Raw genomic sequence first — 12,530 nt, 5'->3', positions numbered from 1 at the left:
ACAGCACAAAATGCCATCATGCCCTCCCGTGAAACACAAAGGCGTGAGCTTCTTAGTTCCATTTGGATCTAAGTTACCTCTGAAAACTTTCCACTTGCAGTCTGAGCTTGGTTGTTGTAACATCTCTGTCAGCCCCACCTACTCCTTTGATGCCTGCAAAGTCAAGCTGTTGGTATTTAGGTAGGTAAGCAAATGATGCACGTGTCACCAGGTTGTTGCAGTAGGAATTAAAGTAATGTGTCTTCTACAACTTGACTGCATGTTCTATATAGTTTTGGTTAAAACCTGTGCATGAATATGAGCGGTTAAAGTTTAGTGTCAATGCAATCTGGATTTTAAAATATTTGCTGGAAAGGAATTACCCAAAGCACTGAACCTATTTGAGGATAGGATTCAGCACCTGGGATAGCTCCTTCAATGTTTGGATTAAGACACGGAGGTAATTCGCCTAGATCAGTGGTTCTCAACCTGTCGGTCCCCAGGTGTTTTGGCCTACAACTCCCAGAAATCCCAGCCAGTTTACCAGCTGTTAGGATTTCTGGGAGTTGAAGGCCAAAACATCTGGGGACCCACAGGTTGAGAACCTCTGATCTACATGCTGTAGAAGAAACCAGCTGCTACTGCAGGGTTATTCATAATGGTTTTGAGTTCACATCAAAATTTGTTGGCTCAGTGTCTGTAGTTGTAGCTGCATCTTTTACTGCAGAGCTTTCAGTGAGCCAAGGATTGGTTTGGTTCAGTAGGAGGAGGACTTTATGCTTCTGGGATAAACTTTATTTTTCAGTAGGATGCTCAGAACCATCAACTGAATCCAGGGGCCCTTCTACACTAGACCATTAGAGCATGTTGATTCTAATTTCACTTCAATTGTTCTATTCTATGGAATCCTGTAAATTGTAGTTGCATGGAGTATTCAGAATTATTTGCTAGAGGGCTCTACTGCCTCCCTAAGCTACAAATCCCAGGATTCTATCAGATTCAGCCATGGCAATTAAAGTGGAATCAAAGTGCTGTAACTGTGCAGTGTGAATAGTCCCAATTGCAAATAGTGGCTCAGATCAGGTAACTGGGCATATATTAAGAATGAACAGCTTTAATTGTTCCTGAGTGTCCAGACTACATGTACAATACGCTGTGTAGACCTATTGCCCAGTCAAACCTATCTGGGTATTCAACATTTTTGTTATTTAATTGCATCAGTAGGGAATAGTGCATTTACAAAGATTCAGGACACATGTGCAAATACCACAGGGAGTGGGGGAGTTGCTGCATCACTTGTGTATGACTATAGAGTGGCTAACATGGTGCAGCCCTATTCCTTCTTTCTGGGATTAAGAAACATTTGAATGTTCAAATAGGAGTTACAAGGACCAGAGCTACAAGTGCTTTTACATATAAGTCCTCTCCCACCAGTGTTATTCTTTCAGTGCTCTAATTTAAAGGGGGAAAGCTTTGTTGTTGTTCTTGGTGTTAGACATTTGAAAATCAGATTTGTGAGGGTTGGGGACACAAAGCCACCACAAAAGAAAAAAAATTGTAACTAAAATACCACTGTTTTGTTACCTGAACACTCCTCTCGGTCCTTCTGCTAGAAGTTAACCATAGAATCACACTGGAGAAACTAGAAATGTCTAGAGAAGCACTGTCTCTAGGATTCTCTGTCGGTGGCAGCATTTCAGTATGGCCAAAGACAAAAGTTGATTATTCCATCTTCTCTCTTTCCCCATCTTTTTCCTTCTCGGTTTGAGGAATGCTTTTTGCAAATAAACCAAGAGCTGGTTTATTCCAAAATCTTTTTAAAAATACAAACATTGTTATTTGTTTTATTTATTTATTTATTTAATAATTCTGTTTTTCAGACACTATATCAAAAATGAAGAATTCTCACTTTTTTTTTTAACCAGGGCCAACTTGACCGGGGACCACTTTGACCAGGGCCCACTTGAACAGGGACCACTTTCCAACATTAGTACCAAAAGGGTTATGAATCAGTTTTTGGTCAACTTTAGATTTGGTATGGTTATTTCGGCCGCTGATTCAGAAAATTGTGTTGGATAGACCACATCAGCTCTAGTTTCTGATACAGAGCATATGCCATCCAGTAGTCGCCATTTGCTCGCCCACAGAAAACCATATTTAATCTAGTTCTGATGTGATCTATCCAATGGAGTGGAAATAAAATAAATAAAATAAATAAATAAAGAGGGAAGAGGTTCACAGACCCAATTTTCATTATCATGGCCCACTGCTGGGCCACGGCCCAAAGGTTGAGAACCACTGTTTTAAACCCACCCAGCCTTCCCCAGCCAGATGTCTTCCAGATGTCCAGACTGCAATTCCCATAACATATCAGGCTTGGGGATTATGGAGTCTGTTGTCCAACATTCCTGGAGGATGTAGGGTTGGGAAAATTTGTTTTCATTCCACCTACAAGGAAGGAAGTGGTACCCCCTCCACTATGGTGCTTTGAAAAGGGGTCCAAATGGTATCAGTTGGCATTTTTCAGATGTTATCATTTTTCCACCCCAGGTTTCAAGATAAGTGATGGATAGAAAGCTGCAGGCCAGGAGCATCTCCCGAGTTGGTTCCCTCCAGCATGTGCCAAGGGATAAACTTTTCCACTGTCCCCTCCCCTCTGGAGTAATTTTCCTATGGAATCTCGTGGCACTCGCTCATAAATCCTCCAAGATGGTTTGAGAAAGAGACGCCTCTCTTTCCTGTGAGACTGGCCTCTAAGAGCAAAGGTGTCATTAAAATTAATTAGGAGCTGACTAATGCTAATAACTCTGGCCGTTTTTAAAATAATGATACCCGGAGGTTTAGGTGCCACACACTCGGTGAAGGAGGCAGTGTTCTTTCTGTTGAGCCTACCTCCAGCTTTAGGATACCTCAGTTGCTGTTCCTTTATATTCCTCGTGCTGTATTCTTCCCAACTGCCGCCGCTCTGTACCTGATATATTTCCTTTGGGCATTTTAGCTTTCATACTTTGTCTCTGTACACCCCTTGAGGGTGTAACAGGTTGAAAGAGAGTGGGAAAAGCTCTGAGAGAGATGAATCACGTGGACCTCATCTTTGAGAAGGTAAGTCTGGGACAAAGAAGCTGCTCTGGGAAGAGAAATAAAATAAGTAAATGTTATTTGGGAAAGAGCTCGGTTTTGTTTTAATAACTGTAGTCAGGCCTGGAAGACTGTACTTATCTTTTACTTGATCTATTTAAAACTTTTCACTGCCTCCCTTGGGCAGCGTAATAACAGAAAAGACTAATGCTATAAATGTGGAGTACATACGGTGATACTAATAACTTCAGGTAGTTAACATTTCAAATATCATTTTAGTGATAAAGGCAAATTAAGATAAATTAAAATGCCTGGGTAAAAAAAGAATTGAACTCAAAATATTGTAAATCTTGTTAAGTGCCATTACTTGGAAAGGTTAATGATAGAAATTAACTTTCCAATTAATGTTTGTGCCTGGCTGAGCTTTTTCTACCACCCAATTTTTCCCAGTCCCAAATTCCTTTAATAATGTCTGTGCTTTGATAGAACTTCTCAGGGTGAAATACCGATGGATGGTTAACATCAGTCTGTTTGGGAGTGAGGCTAGAATGGATTCAGATTACAAGAAGAGATTCCACTTCTATATTAGGAAGAACATTTTGCTGTTAAGAGCTGTTTGGCTGTGGAGTATGCTGCCTGGGAGTGTGGTGGAGCCTTCTTCTCTGGGGTTTGGAAAAAGAGGCTGGATGGCCATCTGTCAGGAGAGCTTTGATTGTGCATTCCTGCATGGTAAAATGAGGATGGACTGGGTGGCTCTCCTTCAATGCTATGACTCTAGGACTTGGGTTCAAATCCCTGCCTGGTGGTTGGAGATACAGTCAAACATATCTGGGGGGCTGGTTTACACACTTACTAGGGGGTAAACCCCACTGAATGAAGCGTGGCTCATTTATGGGTAAATATGCACTGAATTGCACTGTAAGGAGTGGTGTTTACAGAAAGAACAAATGAATGCTTATGCAGAAGTAGGTATCAGTGTGTTGAACAATGAGTATGTATAGTGTTGTATGTATAGCAATGAAGAGAGCCAAGACAGTGGTTAGAGCATGCGTCTATGACTCTGAAACCAGGATTCAACTCCCTGCTTAGCCATAGAAATTCACTTAGTGATCATGGGTGAGTCACACTCTCTCAACCCAGGACAACCCTGTGATAGTTTCACCTTCGAGTCACCGTAAGTCACAAATGATTTAAAGGCAGCATGAAGCCTGAGTGTGCTGGCCATGGCCAATCATAGCTTCCTAAGGTGTGAGGAAGATTATGTATGTTGGCAAAATAAAAATATAATATCAAGTATAGTAGTTACAACTGGAAGTTCCAAAATAGGCAAAATGATCTCTTCTGTTGGGGCCAGCATTTGATTTGATAAAATGTGAATAAATTGTTTCAGAGAGAAAGAAAATAAAAGGAACTACCGGTATGTCATCTTTGAGATACCATTCCATCAGGCTGTTTCCAGCCTTATGAGAACTATAGCTTCAAGAAATTGTACTAAATATTATTTGTCTCTCTACCTTCCCCATCCTCTTGTATCATGCCTTATAAATAACAACACTGAGGACAGTGGCTGTCTTACTGCTGTTTTATAAAGGCATCTCTAAACCATGCTGAAAGCTTTTTCAGTTGGATGACAGGCAAAAGCCCAATGAAACATAGGAATATCCCAGAAATATTCATTAAAATTGCATCTGAAAAGAGTGCATGGTCAAACTAACAGAAGCCGTGCCTTGTTTTCAGCTGCTTGTTTTGTGTCCCACAATTGGGTCATAACCTAGTTCAAATGGGAAGCACTAGTAATATTAGGTAAAGGTTTTCCCCAGTCACCTTGTCTGTCTCCTGAGAAATTTGTCTAACGACCAAGTAGCCACAGTCAGAACAGACCACAGAACAACAGACTGGTTCAAGATTGGGAAAGGAGTACGGCAGGGCTGTATTCTCTCACCCTACCTATTCAACTTGTGTGCAGACCACATCATGCAACATGCGGGGCTTAGTGAATACAAAGCTGGAGTTAAAATTGCTGGAAGAAACATTAACAACCTTACATATGCAGATGATACTACTCTGATGGCTGAAAGTGAGGAGGAGCTGAGGAGCCTTATCACCAAGGTGAAAGAAGAAAGTGCAAAAACTGGGTTGCAGTTAAACATCAAGAAAACCAAGATTATGGCAACCAGACTGATTGATAACTGGCAAATAGAGGGAGGAAACGTGGAGGCAGTGACAGGCTTTGTATTTCTATGCACGAAGATTATTGCAGACGCAGACTGCAGCCAGGAAATCAGAAGACGTTTACTTCCTGGGAGGAGAGCAATGACCAACCTCGATAAAATAGTGAAGAGTAGAGACATCACACTGGCATAGTTAAAGCAATTGTATTCCCCATAGTAACCTATGGATGCAAGAGCTGGATCATAAGGAAGGCTGAGCGAAGGAAGATAGATGCTTTTGAACTCTGGTGCTGGAGGAAAATTCTGAGAGTGCCTTGGACCGCAAGAAGATCCAACCAGTCTAAACTCCAGGAAATAATGCCCGACTGCTCATTGGTGGGAAAGATATTAGATATTACTTTGGCCACATAATCAGAAGATAGGAAAGCTTAGTGAAGATAATACTGCAGGGGAAAATGGAAGGAAAAAGGAAGAGGGGCCGACCAAGGGCAAGATGGATGGATGGTATCCTTGAAGTGACTGGCTTGACCTTGAAGGAGTGATAACAGCCGAAAGGGAGATCTGGCGTGAGCTGGTCCATGAGGTCACAAAGAATTGGAAGTGACTGAACAAATAAACAACAAAAATGTTTTCCCCTGACACTAAGTTTAGATGTGTCCGACTCTGGGGGCTGGTGCTCATCTCCATTTCTAAGCCAAGGAGCAGGCATTGTCTGTAGGCACCTCCAAGGTCATTGTCTGCCACGACTGCATAGAGTGCTGTTACCTTTCCGGCAAAGCGGTACCTATTGATCTACTCACATTTGCATGTTTTCGAACAGCTAGGTTGGCAAAAGCTGGGGCTAACAGCGGGAGCTCACCCTACTCCCTGGATTCGAGGGAGGAAAGGAAAGGGCCTGAGGCTGTTAGGAATTGTGGGAGTTGAAGTCCAAAACACCTGGAGGGACCAAGTTTGCCCATGCCTGGTTTAGATTATCTGGTTTAAACTGGATCATATGGCAGCGAGCGTAGACTCATATAATCCGATTTAAATCAGATAGACTGCATTTAGAAACTGGATTTTTCGGCAGTGATCCCACGCCCAGTGATGGGAAGAAGGGGAGCTCCCGCCTCACACGCAGGTTGTAATCAGAGGGAAGCAAAGCGAAATCGAAAGCAGCCCAGGACAGTCTCTCTCTGGCTGTGGCTGAGTCTGGCGCAGGAGGCCGGGCTCTTGCTGCTCCTCCTCCTCTCCTCCTCCCGCCTGGGCTTCCCCAGATTCAGCCTGAGACTCCAGAGGAGCCAGGCACCCGGGCAGTCTCCCAGTGGCAAAGCGAGCGAGCGCGGGAGAGTGACCACCGCCTCACCTGCCGGGCTTTGACGCCCCCCTGGACCTCTTCCTCCCGGAGGAGACACCCGGTAGGAAGCCCTGACTTCTTCGGGAGGCTCCATTCCGGGAAGCCGGGCAGGCAAGCCCCCGGCCCTGAAGAGAAGGAAGAGTAAGTCAGAGAAACATCGGACTCCATAGCTTTGAGCCATAGCAGATAAAGTCGTGTCCAGTTGCATGTATTTATTCTACAGTGTAGGTTCACACCTAGTCGTGCTCAACTCATGGTAAACTAATGAGATAAGATGGGAGTGGGTTTTTCATTTGCCTTCCTCTGAGGCTGAGAGAGTGTCACTCCCAGTGGGTTTTCCTGTCTGGGCAATGATTTGAACTCAGCTCTCCCAAATGTAGTAGTTAAGTGTTCAAACCACTATACTTGCTCAGTGTAGACCAGGCATGGGCTGTTAGGAATTGTGAGAGTTGGAGTCCAAAACACCTGGAGGTCCAGAGTTTGCCCATGCCTGGGTAGACTCAAATAATTCAGACTGAACTGCATTGAACTGGATTATATGGGTCTCTACATTAGTGTTTTGAACCTGGGATCCCCAGATGTTTTTGGCCTACAACTCCCAGAAATCCCAGTCAGTTTACCAGCTGTTAGGATTTCTGAGAGTTGAAGGCCAAAAACATCTGGGAACCCACAGGTTGAGAACTACTGCTCTACACTCTGATGTAATTTAGTTTAATCTGCATGACAGTGGCAGTGCAGATCAGGCCTGAGTGACAGTGGGCAGTCATACTCTCTCAGGGCCCTTTCACACAGCCCTATAACCCAGAATTTCAAGGCAGAAAATCCCACAATATTGAATTGGGTTATCTGAGTCTACACTGCCACATGTTCCAGTTCAAAGCAAATAATGTGGGATGTTACTCAGCATCAGAGGAAAGCAAAACTTTTTTCTGAACAAATATACCAAATATATAAAAATTGAAAATGCAATTAAGCTATCCATAAAATGTTGCGTGCAGAGGAAGATGGAGTCCCTTCTGGAGGTTTTCAAGCAGAGGCTGGATGGGAGTGCTTTGATTGTGAATGGCAGGATGGGGCTGGACTGGAAGGCTCTTGTGGTCTCTTCCAGCACTGTGATTCTATGGGACCCAGCAGATATTCCAGTTCAAAGCAGAAAATGTGGCATTTTATTCAGCTGTGTGGAAGGGGCCTATGTCTTTCTGACTCATTGCAACCCTAAAGTGAATCAGTCATGGGGCTTTTTCAGTAAGCGTTGTTCATGGGGGATTTCTTTGCCTTTCTCTCAAAGGCTGAGAGTGAGTGACTGGCCCAAGGGATACCAGTTTCCATGGTTGAATGGGGATTTGAACCCTTGTCTTCCAGAGTCATAGTCTAGGACTCAAGAGTGCTACATCACTAGTTCAACAACAATAACAGTAAGTGTCAGGCTGTTGTTACAGTAGTTGCATGTTTTGATACCTTAAAGCCGGCATGGGCAAAGTTGGGCCCGCCAAATGTTTTGGACTTCAACTCCCACAATTCCTACCAGCCTCAGGCCCCTCAGGAAAGGGCCTGAGGCTGGTAGGAATTGTGGGAGTTGAAGTCCAAAACACCTGGAGAGCCCAACTTTGCCCGTGCCTGCCTTAAAGGCCTTTCATGTCAATAGGCATGCCACCTATGGAGCAGCTTTAGGGTGGATCTACACTGTAGTATTTATGAAGTTTGACACCACTTTAACAGCCATGGTTCAATGCCATTGCATTATGGGACTTGTAGTTTTACAGGGTCTTTAGCCTTTTCTGCCAAAGAGAATTGGTGCAAGGAGTTAGTATCACCATTTCTGGATCTTCCTGATCTTTCTGTCTAGTGGACAATACTTTCATGCTTGTGCAATGGTTTCAGGTCCTTTTTTTCCACACATAGTGCTACAAAAAGAAGTTTGAAAAGTTCTTATATTGAACTCAAACATCTCAGCATTTTGGCCGGGCAATTCTGAGAGTTCCTTCCTTGGAGATAACAAGGAAAACATATAATCCGTCTTAAAAGTCTTATAGTGCAATCTTAAACAAAAGTTAGCCCTGTTGACTCTAGTGCATCTTATCCAAGGTGTAGCTACACTATAGAATTAATGCAGTTCAATAGTACTTTTACTGACATGGCTCAATGTGATAGAATCATGGGAATTGTAGTTTGGTGAGGCCCCAGCACTTTTTGGCACTTGTAAAACTACAACTCCCATGATTCCTTAGCATTGTGCCATGGCAGTTAAAGTAGTGTCAGAGTGCATTAATTACACAGTGTAGATGTTCTCTTAATCTGCATTCTGTATTAATTCAGTTAGTTGGATAATGCAGTGTTTTTAAAAAACTGCATTGGCTAAAAAGCAGACCAGTGTGATAAACATCTTCCATGTTGCCAGGAGAAGCTGAAAGACAATTGATTCAAACTTCCAAAGGATGTGGAAAATGAGTGTGAACCAAGAATATCTCATCTTCATGTTATTCATTAGGAGGTTTAGAAAGTCACAATTTCTCGGTATCAATAGTGGACCATCTCATGTGGAATAAGGGCAAATTAATAATGACCTCCCTGCCGGAAGGAGTTGTAAAGGATTCTCAAAATTGTTTGTGTTAAATGCTTGGGATACTTAGAACTAAATCATCAGTAGTAAACAATAGTAAATATTCTTGGGATCAGAGCCTTATTGTTCTTTTTATCAGTGGTTTGGCATGGTTTGCATAACCTTGTATAAATAGTCCACAGCAAACTATTAAGTAATCTGCCTGTGAACTGACTACATGTTCACTGTTTTTACAAAATAGCAACATTTGCATATTTCTGTGTACAAATGATAACTTTCAGCAGCAAAAATGATGAAGATGAACATAATGATTTTTTTCATGTCAGGAGCGACTTGAAAAATTTCAAGTCACTTCTGGTGTGAGAGAATTGGCCGTCTGCAAGAACGTTGTCCAGGGACGCCCATCCTGTGGGAGGCTTCTCTCATGTCCCCATATGGGAAGCTGGAGCTGACAGACGGGAGCTTACCCTGCTCCCCAGATTCGAACTGCTGACCTTTCATTCAGCATTACTGCCAGCAGAAGGGTTTAACCCATTGCACCATCAGGGGCTCCAAGATGATGATGATGATGATGATGATGATATTTTTATTTAAATTCATTGGTACCCCACTTTTCTCCCAGGACTGGGACCCAAAACGGCCCAACAGCCTTAAAAACTATACATGTAAACACCTACAAATATATATACGAAAATCAAATTAAATATTACAATTCTCAAAACAACAATTTAAAAAACTGTTAAAGCTATTCTTAAGAATGCTTAGGTGGTTTTAATTGGTACAGGGGATGATTCCCCTTGTCAATAATGTGTTGCATTTAATGAAATTGTCTGTAGTCCACAAATAAGACCACATGAAGTCTTAGATGTCTCAAGACTTTATATAATTTCCTTTTAACCTCTATGAAACCAGAGGAGAAACGGGAAGTGGAGAATGCTTGTTTTGGCTCTAGCTTTTAAGATCAGGAGCTGCCTCGTCCGAGTGTGCTTAGGAACCAAGGGTTTTATTTCAGTCCATGTTATATTGTCAACATTCTCTGTTCCTCCTTGCTCTGCAGTTTCCATTCTCCAAAAACTTGCAATGGGGATGGAACTGACTTGAGAGATGCAAATGCGTTGCTGCCAATCATGATCATTCTTAAAAGTAGGAATCATGAGCGTGCAGGCCTCTAGATGGTATTAGACAGAAAACCCAATCACTTCCCACACCTGATTATGCTGGATATGGAATGATGACAGAGTCTCAGTCTAATATTATCTGGAAGGCCACACATTATCTTCAAGGAAAAATATTGTGCTTTTTTATTGTGCTTTCCTGCATGGTAGGGGGGTTGGAATGGATGGCTCACATGGTCTCTTCCAACTCTATTATTCTGTGATTCTAAATAAGGTTATTTTAGCAAAAGTTGGTAAAAAGAAACAGTGCAGACTAAGGGTGCATCTACACTGTAGAATTAACACAGTTTGCTATCACTTTAGCTGCAGTGGCTCATTGTTATGGAATCCTGCTAAAGAGTGCTGGTGCCTCACCAAACTACAACTTCCATAATTCCATGGTAGTTAAAGTGATATCAAACTACACTAATGCTACAGTGTAGAATCCACTCTGCGTTATCTGAATATAGTCCCTTTCAAAATCAATGAAAGTTATAAGTTGTGAATAAACTTTAACTTCTCTTTTGGGAGTTACTGACGCCAGCCCCATGAGCTTGATGACACCACCATCAATATACAGTACACAAAAAGTTACAGAATAATGTCAGCACAAAGGACGTGTCCTTTCCCTGAACAGGGCACAGTGTTTCAATAGCATAAAGACACGAAAGAGGAAGGAAAAGAGGAACCAAACAGGCAAATATACTAGGCCAGAAGCATAAGGGAGTGCAGTTTCACACATAGACTTCAGTAGAAAGTGAGACATTAAACCTTTACTTAAACTTCATGGTAAAAGAAGAGTTTGGAAGAAAGATCTGAGAGATGAAAAGGTAGGCAGCACCACTTGTGTGTTTGGAGAGCATGGAAAAGTTACTTTTGGGACGATTGCCAATCTCAACATTCTGGGGCTGGCAGTCCAACAAAGAACATTTTTCTAAGCTTTGCAGTAGATTGTTTGCATGTTGTTGGATTCATGTGAGCTGAAACATGACTGTGGTATGACTGTGTCATGGCAATTCAGTCTGTAAGAATATGACACTGCAGTTGGCGTTGTTCCCTTTTTCACTTACCATTTTTGTTTTGGGCTCTCCTGTGAGGGATGTCACATTGCCAAAAGTGAACAGGGCAACTCAGGGAGCAACTCTCCTGAGTGAACCAGAAAGTGAAAAGTAACCTTTTCAACATCGTTGGGAAAATTTCACAGGGGAATTTCCAGTTCTTTGGAAAGCACACCAGTTAGCACGACCTGTGGTACCCCACCTGCCTCTTTATAACTATCTAAATTTCCAAAGGAAATAAAGCAATATTATGATGATGCACATGAGAAGTGGTACATCTTTGGTGTCTTTGCTCTCTTTGGAATTCAATGAACGAGTTCCTGCCTTGAACAAAAAAGGTACAAGGTTCAGTCTGGGGTGGGTAACTGATGTGCTTGGGATTGTAACTCTCACCAGCTCTAGCCACCATAGTAAAAAGTAAAGAATCTTGGGCACTGTAGTCAAATTATGTTGGACCATAAATTGCCTTACTCCTAAAACACAAATTAATTGGGCAGGTCTAGAGCACTGGCTGTGTTCACTGGTGAGATTCCAGGAGTTTGTGAAATTATGTAAATTGGTACAGCATAACAAAAGTGTAGATAAGACCCCTCCCATCAGTTTGTATAGCCTTTTACTCAAACTCTGAGCCATTCACATTAGGAGAATAGGATACCTCAAAAGTCCTCAGAGAGGTATTTTGACAGTGTGTTGGTAAACATAGTTGTAAAGGTGCACTTCTGTGGGTCTGAGAAGAAGCACTTTGCTAAGACACTGGTAGGTATTTGCAGAATGAGGAGCCTAAGAATCCCCTGGTTGGCAGAGTAAGAGTTCCAAAGAGCAAGCAGAACACAAACTAATTAGAAGGTGTCTGAAAAGATGAGAAATGATGGTTTGCATCAACCACATCTAGAGCTCTCTTTATCTAGTCAGCTTGTCTCATTTTCACTCTTGGTAGAGCAGCTTGTGTCCAGACTCCTAGGCTTTTCTTGACACACTAATATCACACAAATCTGGTATCCAAGACAGGGGACAAGCTGCTGCACAAATTCTGAGTGAAAGCTCATCCTAACTTCTCATCCTTTCTTCTATGTTGCAACTTCCTCTTTCTGGACCTCTCAATCAGAGGTCTTTTATTGGTTTCTTTGCTTCATCTCTGGCCCTCAGGCTTTAACTGAGGTCAGCACTTGTCTCTCATCACTCCTGAGGCTTGGC

The 12,530-nt window shown here is 42.4% G+C and overlaps 1 protein-coding gene across 4 annotated transcripts in view; it reads left to right on the top strand.

Moving 5' to 3' along the window:
* The first annotated feature begins 2,859 nt into the window (after positions 1–2,859).
* Positions 2,860–12,530, top strand: part of map3k8 (mitogen-activated protein kinase kinase kinase 8) — a 29,596-nt gene continuing 19,925 nt past the window's right edge. The window contains exon 1 of one of the 4 annotated variants that reach the window (XM_016994268.2): positions 2,860–3,081. The gene's annotated coding sequence lies outside the window, so the exon portion shown is untranslated. Of the gene's footprint in view, positions 3,082–6,399; positions 6,706–12,530 lie in introns of those variants that run through there. The other 3 variants (XM_008112380.3, XM_008112377.3, XM_008112378.3) reach the window with 3 other exon arrangements.

Source organism: Anolis carolinensis, chromosome 6, assembly GCF_035594765.1.
Source record: "Anolis carolinensis isolate JA03-04 chromosome 6, rAnoCar3.1.pri, whole genome shotgun sequence".
NCBI lineage: Eukaryota > Metazoa > Chordata > Lepidosauria > Squamata > Dactyloidae > Anolis > Anolis carolinensis.
This window is presented reverse-complemented; position numbering and strand designations above follow the sequence as displayed.